Genomic DNA, 13,164 nt, shown 5'->3' with positions numbered 1-13,164 from the left:
CACCAAGTGAAGGAGATATAATGGCTGCGTGGTCTGAAAATTCACATTAAAGATGATATTCCTTCTTTACCAAGTAGACGGTAGGTTGAACCACAATAAAGTCTGGAGTGGCGACATGTAGAAACTCTATCACCAGTAACCTTTCTTATACTAGTTATTTATTTCAAGTGACGACACAAACGCTATGTATGGTCACAGGACACTTATTCCATCTTTTATTTGAGCTTCTGTATGTCGATAAAATTGGTTCTAAACTGGGAATGCAACTCAGACCGCCCTTAACGCGGAATTTGATCCCTTCGTGGCAATACAGCTCGGCTACAATTTGTTGTTTGTTCAAAACTGCAGATTCCTCAACACCTTCACATATTACGCGTGAATGGGATCGAATCCTGGCCCGGCACTAAAGATTTAATTATGTATTATCAAGCTCTATCATGAGAACACCTATCTGCTGGTGGATAATAATTTTGATTTTTAATGTATTTTCATTCGTTGTCAACACTAACGATATCTGACGTTTTTAACTCCCAGTGAGACACAGAACTATTTGCGAGATGACTGTAAGTTCAAGATGCTATTCTGAGCAGCTGGTGGAATAAAATTCGGTAGCTGACGTCTCTTTGTGTGTAGTCAACAACGATATGTGTGGGGCTCTATTCCCAGTGAGCGCTGAACTCTTCGTCATATTATTTCAGTTCGTCGTGTCATTTAATGTTCATACATATTCTCAAATAGCTGCTCGTGAATAACTTTAATGTTTAATGTCATTTTGTGTTAAATAGTTCAAATGGTTCAAATGGCTCTGAGTACTATGGGACTTAACTTCTAAGGTCATCAGTCCCCTAGAACTTAGAACTACTTAAACCTAACTAACCTAAGGACATCACTCACATCCATGCCCGAGGCAGGATTCGAACCTGCGACCGTAGCGGTCACGCGGTTCCAGACTGAAGCGCCTAGAACCGCACGGCCACACCGGCCGGCCCCCACCATCTGGTATCAATGCATTACCCTATCATCCATTATATATAATCATTTTTATAGTACACTTGATATTATAGACGAGTAGGACACAAGACAGGACATAGATAATGTCCGTTTGACGTCAACAGTGTATAACATTTTACTTTTTTTGAATAGGACAATGTTCCTCTCCAATAATTTTTAGATTAGTTACAATAAGCTTACGCTGCAAGAGAATTCGCTTGTATTTTTCAATATGTGGTCTGTTGTCGGTTTGAAGGCCTTCCATAACATCGGCAACGTAGTGCAACTCCACCGAGGGCTGTCTGGAGTAGGGTGGAGATAGCAATGTGAAAGTTGCGAGCTGTCGAAGACGATCTTCATATTCCTAATGCGATTAGGACATCGTATACTCTTGACGACGTTTAGCACCTGTGCAGTCAGTCACCCAATTTCAGAATTCATTTTGAGTAATCCTGCTAAATTCCCAAAATATTGTCTTTTTATATTGATGAGTAATATGGATAGTCGTCACGTTCATGTGCCGTCTACAACGCAAATTTAATGTTACTATCCTAGGAACTAACCTGCAATACGTTTTGTATTTCATAATCGGAACTATCTGCATTAACCGTCATCAGAGCAATGTCAGGGAACAGAATGCAGCAGTGCCTTGCTACCTACTTGAGGACCTGCTTGAGTCGTGTTCTAAGGAAAGGGTAGTTGCTGGTTCACATTATATTACACTAGCGAGAAGTACCGACTTTTCCTTTTCTCTGCAAACATCCAGAACTAAATTCAGTAACTAAATGCTAAGAATATATTTGCATTGTGCCAACTCAAAGATCAATAGATATGGATATAGATATAGATACAGATTTTTATATTTAAAGCCATTCTCGTTCTGCGTTGGAATAAACATCATTCATTATTTGCTTGTTCTTGTTACGATTGTTATTGTCATTCTCTCACTCGCAAGAGTTTTCGCATTCCTATTTGGTATCGATGCACATGAAGAGTGGCTATGAAAGAAGGGAATACTGAATGTTACGTCATGCAGAATACACTCATTTACTTCGGCTCCTCGTGATCTACGCTACAGGAGAAGTGAGATACATAAAGTTGACAGTGTGAGGACAGACCTGGTAGCACAACTGTGCAACTACACAGTGTTACCAGATAAAATGGTGCTGCGGAATCGAAAGTGTAGTACGGACTTTGCCACAGTAGCAGACAGCTGGTAATTTAGGACCATGACCGTGGATTACACTTTGGTCAGTGCTGGTTAGAGTGCTGCAACTGTAAATGGAAGGCTTTGTTTGATAGTCTTATGCTGATGCTGTCTGAATAAATTATGCCATTGGATACAAAGCGGTTTAGTTTTGAGACCTAACCCACGAGGGGGGAAGGCACAGTGGTCTGCTTCAGGAATTCCAAGCAATAAAACACAAAAAACAACCCAGGAAGGGAGACATGCATTTGGAATCTGTTCATCGTTACGGGGTCAAACAAGAGGGTAACATTACTGAAACAATGATCGGGCTACTTAGTGTATAATAGAGCATACAGGTTTCAAGGAGGAAACGTATGAAGACGCGGACTTCCTCGTTATCAATATGTGCGGCATATCTTTCGTGTTATCGAAAGTAAATTCCCGCTTTACCTCTTCTTACGTGTCAAATGAAATGAATGCAATGAGGAATAGAATATTTGTTGACTGCGTCTCTTCTTGCTTCCATCCTTACCAACATATTTCTTCATTCTCGTGGTAATCATGACATTCTATGTGTGTGCTGCAAAAGATTGCAAGTGGACAAATTCGACATCGAGGTGCAAAGCGTTATATTCAATTCGAATAAGCTTCCGGTGTATTTTTACTTCGTTTGTATTTTTAGATGATTATGAACGTTACGGAAAATTATCTCACATGCTTTATGTTGAATGAGAAACATTGAATGATCCGTTTTGCTTTCCCTACGTTGAAATAATATAATGTCGGCTTCAACAGCCTTCTTCCACGCCGGAAGCTGAAACTTGTATCATTCTGGATTAATGATAATTGAATGTCTCATATGTATACATAGCCCACAAGGCGACGTCAGAAACCATCAGGGGAGAACGCCGCATAAAAACCAAACGTGCGCGCGCGTCTCCACTCTGAAGAACCGTATCGGAGAATCAAGGCAAGCATTTCGCTGAAGAGCTGCCTCGTCAGAGAGCCTAGAAATGGCAGCGTCGTAGCAAGTATTTGTCAACACTCTGATAGTGCATTTACTTCCGGGTGTAGGTCGGCGTTACCTCGCTAAATTCACTTGACATTCGTTTTCCACATCTAAAACTCGTACGATATAATCCACTGCAAGATGACACAATTAGAAAGTATATTTAATTTCTGGACTCCAAGAACGGCGTTCTTCACATAAGTAACACCTGTTTGTGTGTGCATTCGGGAGGACGACGGTGCAATCCCGCGCCCGGCCATCCTGATTTAGGTTTTCAATGATTTCCCTAAATCGCTTCAGGCAAATGCCGGGATGGTTCCTTAGGAAGGGCACGGCCGATTTCCTTCCCCATCCTTCCCTAATCCGAGCTTGTGCTCCGTCTCTAATGACATCGTTGTCGACGGGACGTTAAAACAGTAATCTCCACCTCCTCTGTTCGTGTGTTTAAGGTTGCGTTTTGAGGCTCAGGCAACATCGCAGTGACTATATTCCGCCTCTGGCCGCCAGTGTGTCGTTAGCTCAGAGGTTCCCTTGTGCGTTGCAGTGCTTGTGCTATAAGACATAGCAGTTCGAATCACGGTAGAAGCCGCTGACTACAACCTTTTATTTTCCATTTTAATTAATGGAGTTGCAAAGTGCTAGTAAAAATTTCTTATGCGAAATCTGAAGAATGCCTTTAAACATCAATCTTCGTCCGATTTCGACTTAGTAAATTAAGTTAATATCATGGATTTCTGCTTTGCAAATTCCAAGGTGCTTCACTGTAAAATAGACCCTGAAAAGATTCAAACCGACTGTCAACGATATAAATTTGAGCTTTGTTCGTCATATAGGTCTAACATGTCAGAAGGTTGTTTATGAAGTGCACATGTTCATTAATATAGTTCCCTTCTTCTAAATTTTTGCAATAGCATTTAACTGTAGACGTTTTCTAACACCGGCGTTAGCAATCCCTTTCCGTTCTCTGAAACCTTCAAAACGACAAATTTTTCTGGTTTAAATCTGATGACCTTAACTATCGCTTCCGATCAACAATAAATACTTCATGAACCCATACATGGAACTCCAAATGTGCAGTGTTCCTGCACTGCTACAGAGCATGCATTGCAAGGTATTCACACAGTTTATCGCATAGACTTACCATAAGGAATGAAACAAGAACTGTAATACACTTTACACCACAGACGCTCACTCTGGCTTGACGAAAACATCCAAACATTGAGCAAAAGTTGCACAAAAAATTGAGTTTGAAAGGAAAAGAAACGAGGTATGAAGCATTTATAAATTCATCAAATGTAGTGAGGTGGTTTAATTTCGTCCCAGTCTATAAAATTAATTTCGGGCCATACTCAGCTCTTGCCGATTAATGTAATATAATACCCGCCTACTAATCAGGGCGTCTGTCTCCGTTGCTTTTGAGCGTGAATGGAAATTGTAGAAATTTTCTGTGGAGCAACATTTAATAATAAAGCGTTTTAAATCATCAAAAGCGATGAGCGGTAGCAGGCGCTTTCGATAAAGAACGGGGGAGTGCAGCGCCGCTGCTGTCGCCACGGCCGCTGCCAGTAGCCAGCAAATGAATCCCGGAGCTTTGCCGCATACGGCGTCCAGAGGAGGACAGTCTGCAGGAAATCTGCCGCAAAATCGTTACTGGATAAAATTTTGATATCGGTGTGTCACAAAGCGAAATAGATTGAATCTGCGCTACCATTACATTCACGTCTTCAGCATTCAGACAGAAGAGGCTATAAAAATATTTTATGCCAGCTGCTCTCGATCCACTGCCATTATGAACAGAAACAACGCACGCTACCGCTAGACCACAGGCGTAATCAGCCTAGAGTTCCTCTATCATGGGACAAGTTTTCCTCCAGGAAGTGCCGCAGTCTACAGTGTTGCCAGATTGTGCAGATAACCGGACTTAGAGAATTAGCGAGTTGGCCAGTTTTTTTGTCCCATGTCGCGATCGGCGCGGACTTAGCCTCTGAAGCGGCCGGCCGCCGGTCAAGTTTTATGTCAAAGAGTGTACGTATCGTACTCATAGAGGTCGGGGAAGCTCTCAACACATACTTCCTGCAGCAGAACGATGTCGACGTCTGACGCATGCAACATGTCTCGTAATAATTGCAATTTGACAGGCGTTCTGATCGTATTAATATTAATAGAGGCTGTTCGATATGCCTGCCGCTGTTCCTCAGTGCGTAAAGCGCACATGAACGCTTATGTTAATTTGTGTGCTTCTGCCCGGTGACATGCTGTCTGTGCGTCAGTCTGCATCTTCTGCGCGGTTAACATCCTGTGGACGCAGCACTCGCCATTGCGGGTGCGTCGTCAGTGTGGGGGTCAGTATCGGATTCGTCGGCCCAGTTCCTGTGCTGGAGGTCCAGCTCCCGTCGTGTCTCTCCTGCCGGGCTGACCGAAGGCGGTGGCGGTGCTGCGGTGGGTGGAGGGACTCCTTCCGTCGGCTTTCCGTCCGGTGTGTCTGTATTCAACCCTCGTCTAGCATGATTCGCGTCGGACTGCTGTGTGGGAGGTAGAACCTCCCGTTGCGCATCCGGATGCACTGTATCGACGTTACTCCCAAGTCCGTCTGACGTGGACTGCAGTAAGCAGGTATCCGACGGCGCTAGCCGTCGTTTCTTGTGGCGCTTCGGCGATCGTTGTTTGCGCGTGTGCGCCTCCGTATCCGAGTGCGGAAGTGACTCCCGGTGCTCAGGGACGAAAGCAGCTGTCGGCACAACAGCAGGATCAATTTCCATTTCTCCTACCGATCCTTTCCGCTCGGTTAAGTGCGTCGTCGGCGCCGGAGCGGCAGAGATCTGCGTTGTTTCGTCACTGGAGGCGGTCCCCGCCGCAGTCGGTTGCCGTAAACTGTCAGGATTTGGTAGCTGGTCATTCTTCTGGATGGGATCCGCTCGAAATGCGTCCGCGCACGTTAGTGGCAGCGGCGTCAACGTGGACGGAGGTACGGGTTCGCCGTTTGGAACTTGCACTATCCTCCGCTGCATACATTCGGAACGGACGTGGCCCTCTTTCCCACAGCCTGAGCATGTTTTGGGTTGTCCATCGTATATGACTATAGCTATGCATCCGCCGATGAACAAGTACGAGGGTACATGTTGTGTCAGTTCTATTCTGATTTGACGCACCCCATTGAGAACGGGGTAAGTCGTGAAGTTGGACCATTTTTCCTCAACGTGGCTAAGCACTCTTCCATATGGGCGTAAGGCGTCAACGACCAAGTCAGACGGAACCTCGAAGGGAAGTTCGAAAATACGTATGTTTCGTAAGCCCAGTCCTGCATGATCAATAGTTACTTCTCCAACATGTCCATCAGAGTGCCGAAATTTGAGTCCATGTTTAGTATCTCGGATGATTCTGTCACATACTGCATCGTTAATCAGCTTGACGTAAACAACACTGCTCACTATGGAGAGGTGGATTCCGATAAGTTCGTTGTAGTCAAGTTTAACTTCGTCTCGTAGGAACCTTTCTATTTCGTAGGCTTTCGGTCTCGCATGTTCATTCGAAAAACTAATCTTGAGAGTCGACTTTCGGTATGCATGTGCCATTCTATATCGAGTCGTCTAAACGCGCGAGTACGCCGAAGAGGTAAACAACTGCGCGAGCGCGAACTTCTCCGGCAGGGACGTAAACAGACGTCCGTGCCGTAGCACCGCCGAAGGCAGACTGCTGAGCTACCGAAGCACGACTCACGCCCGGTACTCACAGCTTTACTTCTGCCAGTACCTCGTCTCCTACCTTCCAAACTTTACAGAAGCTCTCCTGCGAACCTTGCAGAACTAGCACTCCTGAAAGAAAGGATATTGCTGAGACATGGCTTAGCCACAGCCTGGGGGATGTTTCCAGAATGAGATTTTCACTCTGCAGCGCACTGTGCGCTGATATGAAACTTCCTGGCAGATTAAAACTTTTCTTACAGCTTTCCACAAAAGCAGAAGTTATAAAATCATTTTAAAACATTATTTAATTTAAATCTGAATACTTCCATGAGTTACTTTTGCGAGAGTTCAAATGCTTTCATAGACACCATTTGTCGTAGGTCTGTGAACTTTGGCCTTGACTGTATTTAGATGAAAACAAGTTATGATAATCTTGTAGGGTGCCTGGCGCTCATTTAAATTGAAAACAAACATTTATTTTGGTCTCCTATAAGATACTCTGCTTATAACGGTCTCACCTACGCAAAGAAAATAATTAATGCTAACCTCTTATCGTACGTAGTATCAAAAAGCATAAAACCAATATAGAATATTAAAAGAGAGCCGTTAGACCTTGTATGCGAGATCGCAAGTTCAACCTTTAGTAGGGCTCATTCCAAAGTGTAGTGTGATAACAATTACGACAGGAACAACGTTAATTGCTAATGACTCACCAAGTCCGTCAGGAGGGTGTCAGAAAATGAGTGCCTGGAGGTGCAGAGATCAACCGTCTGTTGGCCGTATGTATTAAGCTGCACAAAATTGGACATCATCGATATTCAAGAAATGTTCAAAACAAACCATTAACTTGTACAATGAACACCGAATGAAACATGACGCGTCACAGAGATCACAAATGATGGCACCATCAAGATCGAAGGCGAATTCCTCGGGACTCAACAAATCGTGCAGGACGTGCGGCTAGGTATTCACTCTTAAACAATGCGTGTACAATCATATTCAAGTAGTGGGGTGATGAGAACTGATGGAATGTGACGGCATGCTACCGAATGCGAAACAATCTCTAGCGGAGCTTATCGTAAAACAGGCTATTCTTTAAGGCGCAGCTGCAGATAGTGCGGAAATACGTGTTATAAGCGCGGAAAAAACAAACATCCAGAGGCTGAATTCGTCCAGTGGTTCCAGGTAGTATGAACTGCAATGTCACACACTTTGTTCTAAAGGAGGATCATTTTTATACGCAAACTTGGAATCAAGGAACAGCAATTTATTTTTACCAGATATTGGTCAAAAGCAGTGCTAATAACATAGTTGTAGTTCTCTTACGCCCATTCTCGCACTCTTTCTTGGTGTGAAGTAAAGATCACGCACACGAGAAAGAAAGGTAGGGAGCAGAGCGCCTCCAACTTCTCGCTGCACAATAAATAGCTTTCCAGCCAGTTTACCATGCAAATTAACATCGGCATAATTGTATACGAATGTATTAAGGCATTGCTGTTAGTTGGTCTTGATAGAACTCTCTTGATACTTCTAATTTCCAGGATTTCTTTTATATGCATTTCCTCTTCAAAACCCGATTGGTCGGACTTGAACACAAATTTCTTACTGAACAATGAGATAAGTTTGTATATCTCATCTAGAAATCCCAGGCCCATATCGCAGTCTGCTGTGCATCGTCAAGTTGACGCTTTGTTTGAAATTTCGTTATCTTACGTCTTCCTATTCCGTAGGAGTATCTGAAGTTATGCAACCACCCACTGCTTCCCTTGAAATCAATGTATTCTATGTCGCACGCAGTTTTTTGTGCATAACGTAGTATGGGACTATAAGACATCCCGTAAATTGTATCGAGAATCCTTGAAACGCGCAAGCACCAGTTTTTGTAAAAAGTGCGCCTTCTCCTCTCTTCAATAACCATTGTTTTTCTTATACACAACGCGATCATATTGCTGCAGACTTCTTCGAAATCTACACTCCTGGAAATTGAAATAAGAACACCGTGAATTCATTGTCCCAGGAAGGGGAAACTTTATTGACACATTCCTGGGGTCAGATACATCACATGATCACACTGACAGAACCACTGGCACATAGACACAGGCAACAGAGCATGCACAATGTCGGCACTAGTACAGTGTATATCCACCTTTCGCAGCAATGCAGGCTGCTATTCTCCCATGGAGACGATCGTAGAGATGCTGGATGTAGTCCTGTGGAACGGCTTGCCATGCCATTTCCACCTGGCGCCTCAGTTGGACCAGCGTTCGTGCTGGACGTGCAGACCGCGTGAGACGACGCTTCATCCAGTCCCAAACATGCTCAATGGGGGACAGATCCGGAGATCTTGCTGGCCAGGGTAGTTGACTTACACCTTCTAGAGCACGTTGGGTGGCACGGGATACATGCGGACGTGCATTGTCCTGTTGGAACAGCAAGTTCCCTTGCCGGTCTAGGAATGGTAGAACGATGGGTTCGATGACGGTTTGGATGTACCGTGCACTATTCAGTGTCCCCTCGACGATCACCAGTGTAGGAGATCGCTCCCCACACCATGATGCCGGGTGTTGGCCCTGTGTGCCTCGGTCGTATGCAGTCCTGATTGTGGCGCTCACCCGCACGGCGCCAAACACGCATACGACCATCATTGGCACCAAGGCAGAAGCGACTCTCATCGCTGAAGACGACACGTCTCCATTCGTCCCTCCATTCACGCCTGTCGCGACACCACTGGAGGCGGGCTGCACGATGTTGGGGCGTGAGCGGAAGACGGCCTAACGGTGTGCGGGACCGTAGCCCAGCTTCATGGAGACGGTTGCGAATGGTCCTCGCCGATACCCCAGGAGCAACAGTGTCCCTAATTTGCTGGGAAGTGGCGGTGCGGTCCCCTACGGCACTGCGTAGGATCCTACGGTCTTGGCGTGCATCCGTGCGTCGCTGCGGTCCGGTCCCAGGTCGACGGGCACGTGCACCTTCCGCCGACCACTGGCGACAACATCGATGTACTGTGGAGACCTCACGCCCCACGTGTTGAGCAATTCGGCGGTACGTCCACCCGGCCTCCCGCATGCCCACTATACGCCCTCGCTCAAAGTCCGTCAACTGCACATACGGTTCAGGTCCACGCTGTCGCGGCATGCTACCAGTGTTAAAGACTGCGATGGAGCTCCGTATGCCACGGCAAACTGGCTGACACAAATGCTGCGCAGCTAGCACCATTCGACGGCCAACATCGCGGGTCCTGGTGTGTCCGCTGTGCCGTGCGTGTGATCATTGCTTGTACAGCCCTCTCGCAGTGTCCGGAGCAAGTATGGTGGGTCTGACACACCGGTGTCAATGTGTTCTTTTTTCCATTTCCAGGAGTGTATAAGTAATCCCAATTAAGATAGAGAGGGTAATAAAGTACAGCAATAAGTGTCTCAAAAAGACAGCAAACATGCAGTCCGCACCATTATGCCTGTCAATAGGTGAACTCGTCGCAGTATAATTGTGCGGTAGTTGGCCTAGTAGGATGGCGAAAGGAAGGAGGAGGAGGGAGGCCTGGCAACAATGAGGGCTGCTCTTGGACTCCTTTTATTACACTACTCCCATACCCAGGACTGGTCAAGAAAGCATGAGAGCTTTGCAGTGTGCAACAGTTCGCTGATGTAGCTTCGTATTGCTTTGGTATATCACTGTGATTTCTCTTAGATATATGCAGCTTCTTGCAAACTAGCTACTCACAGGATGTTGCACAGGCAGTGTCGATAGCCAAAGTGACCTCGCTTACTTTGATAGCTGTCATCGCTATTTGTGTGTTAGGAAGGTATTGTGATAGATTGATTGTGATACTAGTAAAACATTGTTCGCTAAATTGTGAATGTTTGTCTGCATTGGTGTTCGGCTGTGTTATTTTCTTTCGATGAGCTTACTGTCTGATATTATTCTATTAGTTTAAGTGACACCTGTGTGTAAGGAATCAGGTATTGAGGTCTCGTAAGGATATTGTCTGAAGCCAGGGTAGAATGTGCGCCTTGTTGCGTTCATGCATCCAGCGTTTATTCAGTGTAATTAAAAGTTTAGTTGTGGTGGTATTTTTTGTGTCTTAGATTGCTGTATCCGTGTTCAATTTTTGATTTATAACCTAGTTGAGAATTTATAGACTTTTTGAACCATAAACCGATTATGGCTGATAGGATCTTGTAACACACTTCTGAAGTGTGAATTAGTTTGACTGCTGCCGGCCAGTGTGGCCGAGCGGTTCTAGGCGCTTCAATCTGGAACCGCGCGACCGCTACGTTGCAGGTTCGAATCCTGCCTCGGGAACGGATGTGTGTGATGTCCTTAGGTTAGTTAGGTTTAAGTAGTTCTAAGTTCGAGGGGACTGATGACCTCAGATCTTAAGTGCTCAGAGCCATTTGAACCATTTCTGAGTTCGGCTGCTGTGTTATAACTCTCAAGGAAGGTTTTTGGTACCGTTGTTTTGAATGTTATCATTAAATATGAAGAAATACAATTTTTTCACAATTTTTGTTCTCATTTTAATGAATCTATTTTGGAACTGTTCAGTAGTAACATTATCAAAAAATAAAGTTGATGCTTATATATAAGTACACCTTCACAGTTCCTAGCCATTTCCACTGCATATCCTATGCTGCTGTTTAAAATTTCCACTGTACCAATTGTTATTCTGTCAAGACGAATAAGAGACACATTTAGTCAATTCAGGATTGTCAGTAAGATAGTAAGACCTTGTGGGACAAGCTTGCATTCAATTTTATTCGCTCATCCGGACATGGGGAGAAGTCGTCATTTAGACATTATACTGTGGCATGGGCATCCACGGCATGGCACTAAAGTCACATTTGAGTCCACTGGAAAGCTCGATGAAGCTTCGCATTCAGTTTTACTAGGGCGTACAATAAGTAATACAACACATTCTTCTTCTGAAAGCAGGTTGATTTTATTCAGGATACCAATTTATCATATTATTCTCCACTATTTTGGCTACGAAACCCTATTTTTCAACATAGTCTCCGTTCCAGGCGATGGCTTTACGCCACCTTGCTGGAAGGGCCTGTATGCCTGCGTGGTAGCACTTTACTGGTCGACGTCAGAGCCATCGTGTGCTGCATCAGTAACTCCATATCATAAATGTACTGCTTCCCGTGGAGTGCAGCCTTCATTGGGCTGAAAAGATGGAAGTCAGAAGGTGAGCGATCCGGGCTGTAGTGTGGATAAAGAAGAGCAGTCCAAAGAATTTTTTGAGCTCCTCTTGTGTGCACAGGATCGTGTGGTGTCCTGCGTTGTCATAAAGGAGAAGTTCGTTTGCATTATTTTGTCAACGAAGACCCTGAAGTCGTTTCTTCAGTTTCCTGAGGTAGCACAATACACTTCAGAGCTGATCGTTGCATCATGAGGAAGGACATCAAACAGAACAACCCCTTCAGTGTCCCAGAAAACCGTCGCCATGTCTTTACTGGCTGAGGGTGTGGCTTTGATTTTTTTTTTTTTTTTTTTTTGAAAGGGAGGTGGCGTGGCACCACTGCACGTATTGCTGTTTTGTTTTCGGTTTGAAGTGACGAACCCTTGTTCCATCGCCTGTCCTGTACTATGCCGAGTAGCAAATTGTCACGATCAGTATCGGAAGGGGCAAACAGTTCCACACATATGCTCCTTTGTTGCTCTTTATGGTCTTGTGTAAGGCAGCGAGGAATCCAGCTGGCACACACCTATGAGTACCCCAACTGGTGGACGAGTGTGTCAGCACTATCCATACTGACCTCCAGTTGAGCAGAAAGGTGTTTGTTTCTGATCCGCCGATCACCTCAAGTGAGACTGTCCGCACGTTACAACATTGCCGAAGTCACAACTGGGTGCGGCCGGTCCGCACGCGGGAGATCAGACAGGTTTGCTCGACTTTGTTGCGACGCCTCTCACAACGACTCACCTTGCTTTTGGTTGGTTGGTTTGGGGTATAAAGGAACTAAATTACGGGGACATCAGTCCCCATGCTTTTGTTCACTGCCATGTCACTACAGACAATCTGTAAGCGCCTATGGGTATCTGCTGCACTCTGATTTTCCGCCAAAAGAAACTCAGTTACAGCTCTTTGCTTGGAGTGCACCCCCATTACAGACACCATATTGAAGACTACGTGTAGCGCCGACACCTATCAGAAGATCATAAAGTACAGGGGCTGAAGCGACGATTAGAGATGGGATGCAAGCTCAGACACCACAGGTACAGGTAAGCAAATCTGCCTTGTCCTTTATAAAGGAAGTATGCCGACAATCACCTTCATCGATTTAGGGTAT

The sequence above is a fragment of the Schistocerca nitens genome, chromosome 1, assembly GCF_023898315.1.
Source record: "Schistocerca nitens isolate TAMUIC-IGC-003100 chromosome 1, iqSchNite1.1, whole genome shotgun sequence".
NCBI classification, from domain to species: domain Eukaryota; kingdom Metazoa; phylum Arthropoda; class Insecta; order Orthoptera; family Acrididae; genus Schistocerca; species Schistocerca nitens.
The sequence above is the reverse complement of the archived record's forward strand: the minus strand, read 5'-3'. Positions refer to the sequence as shown.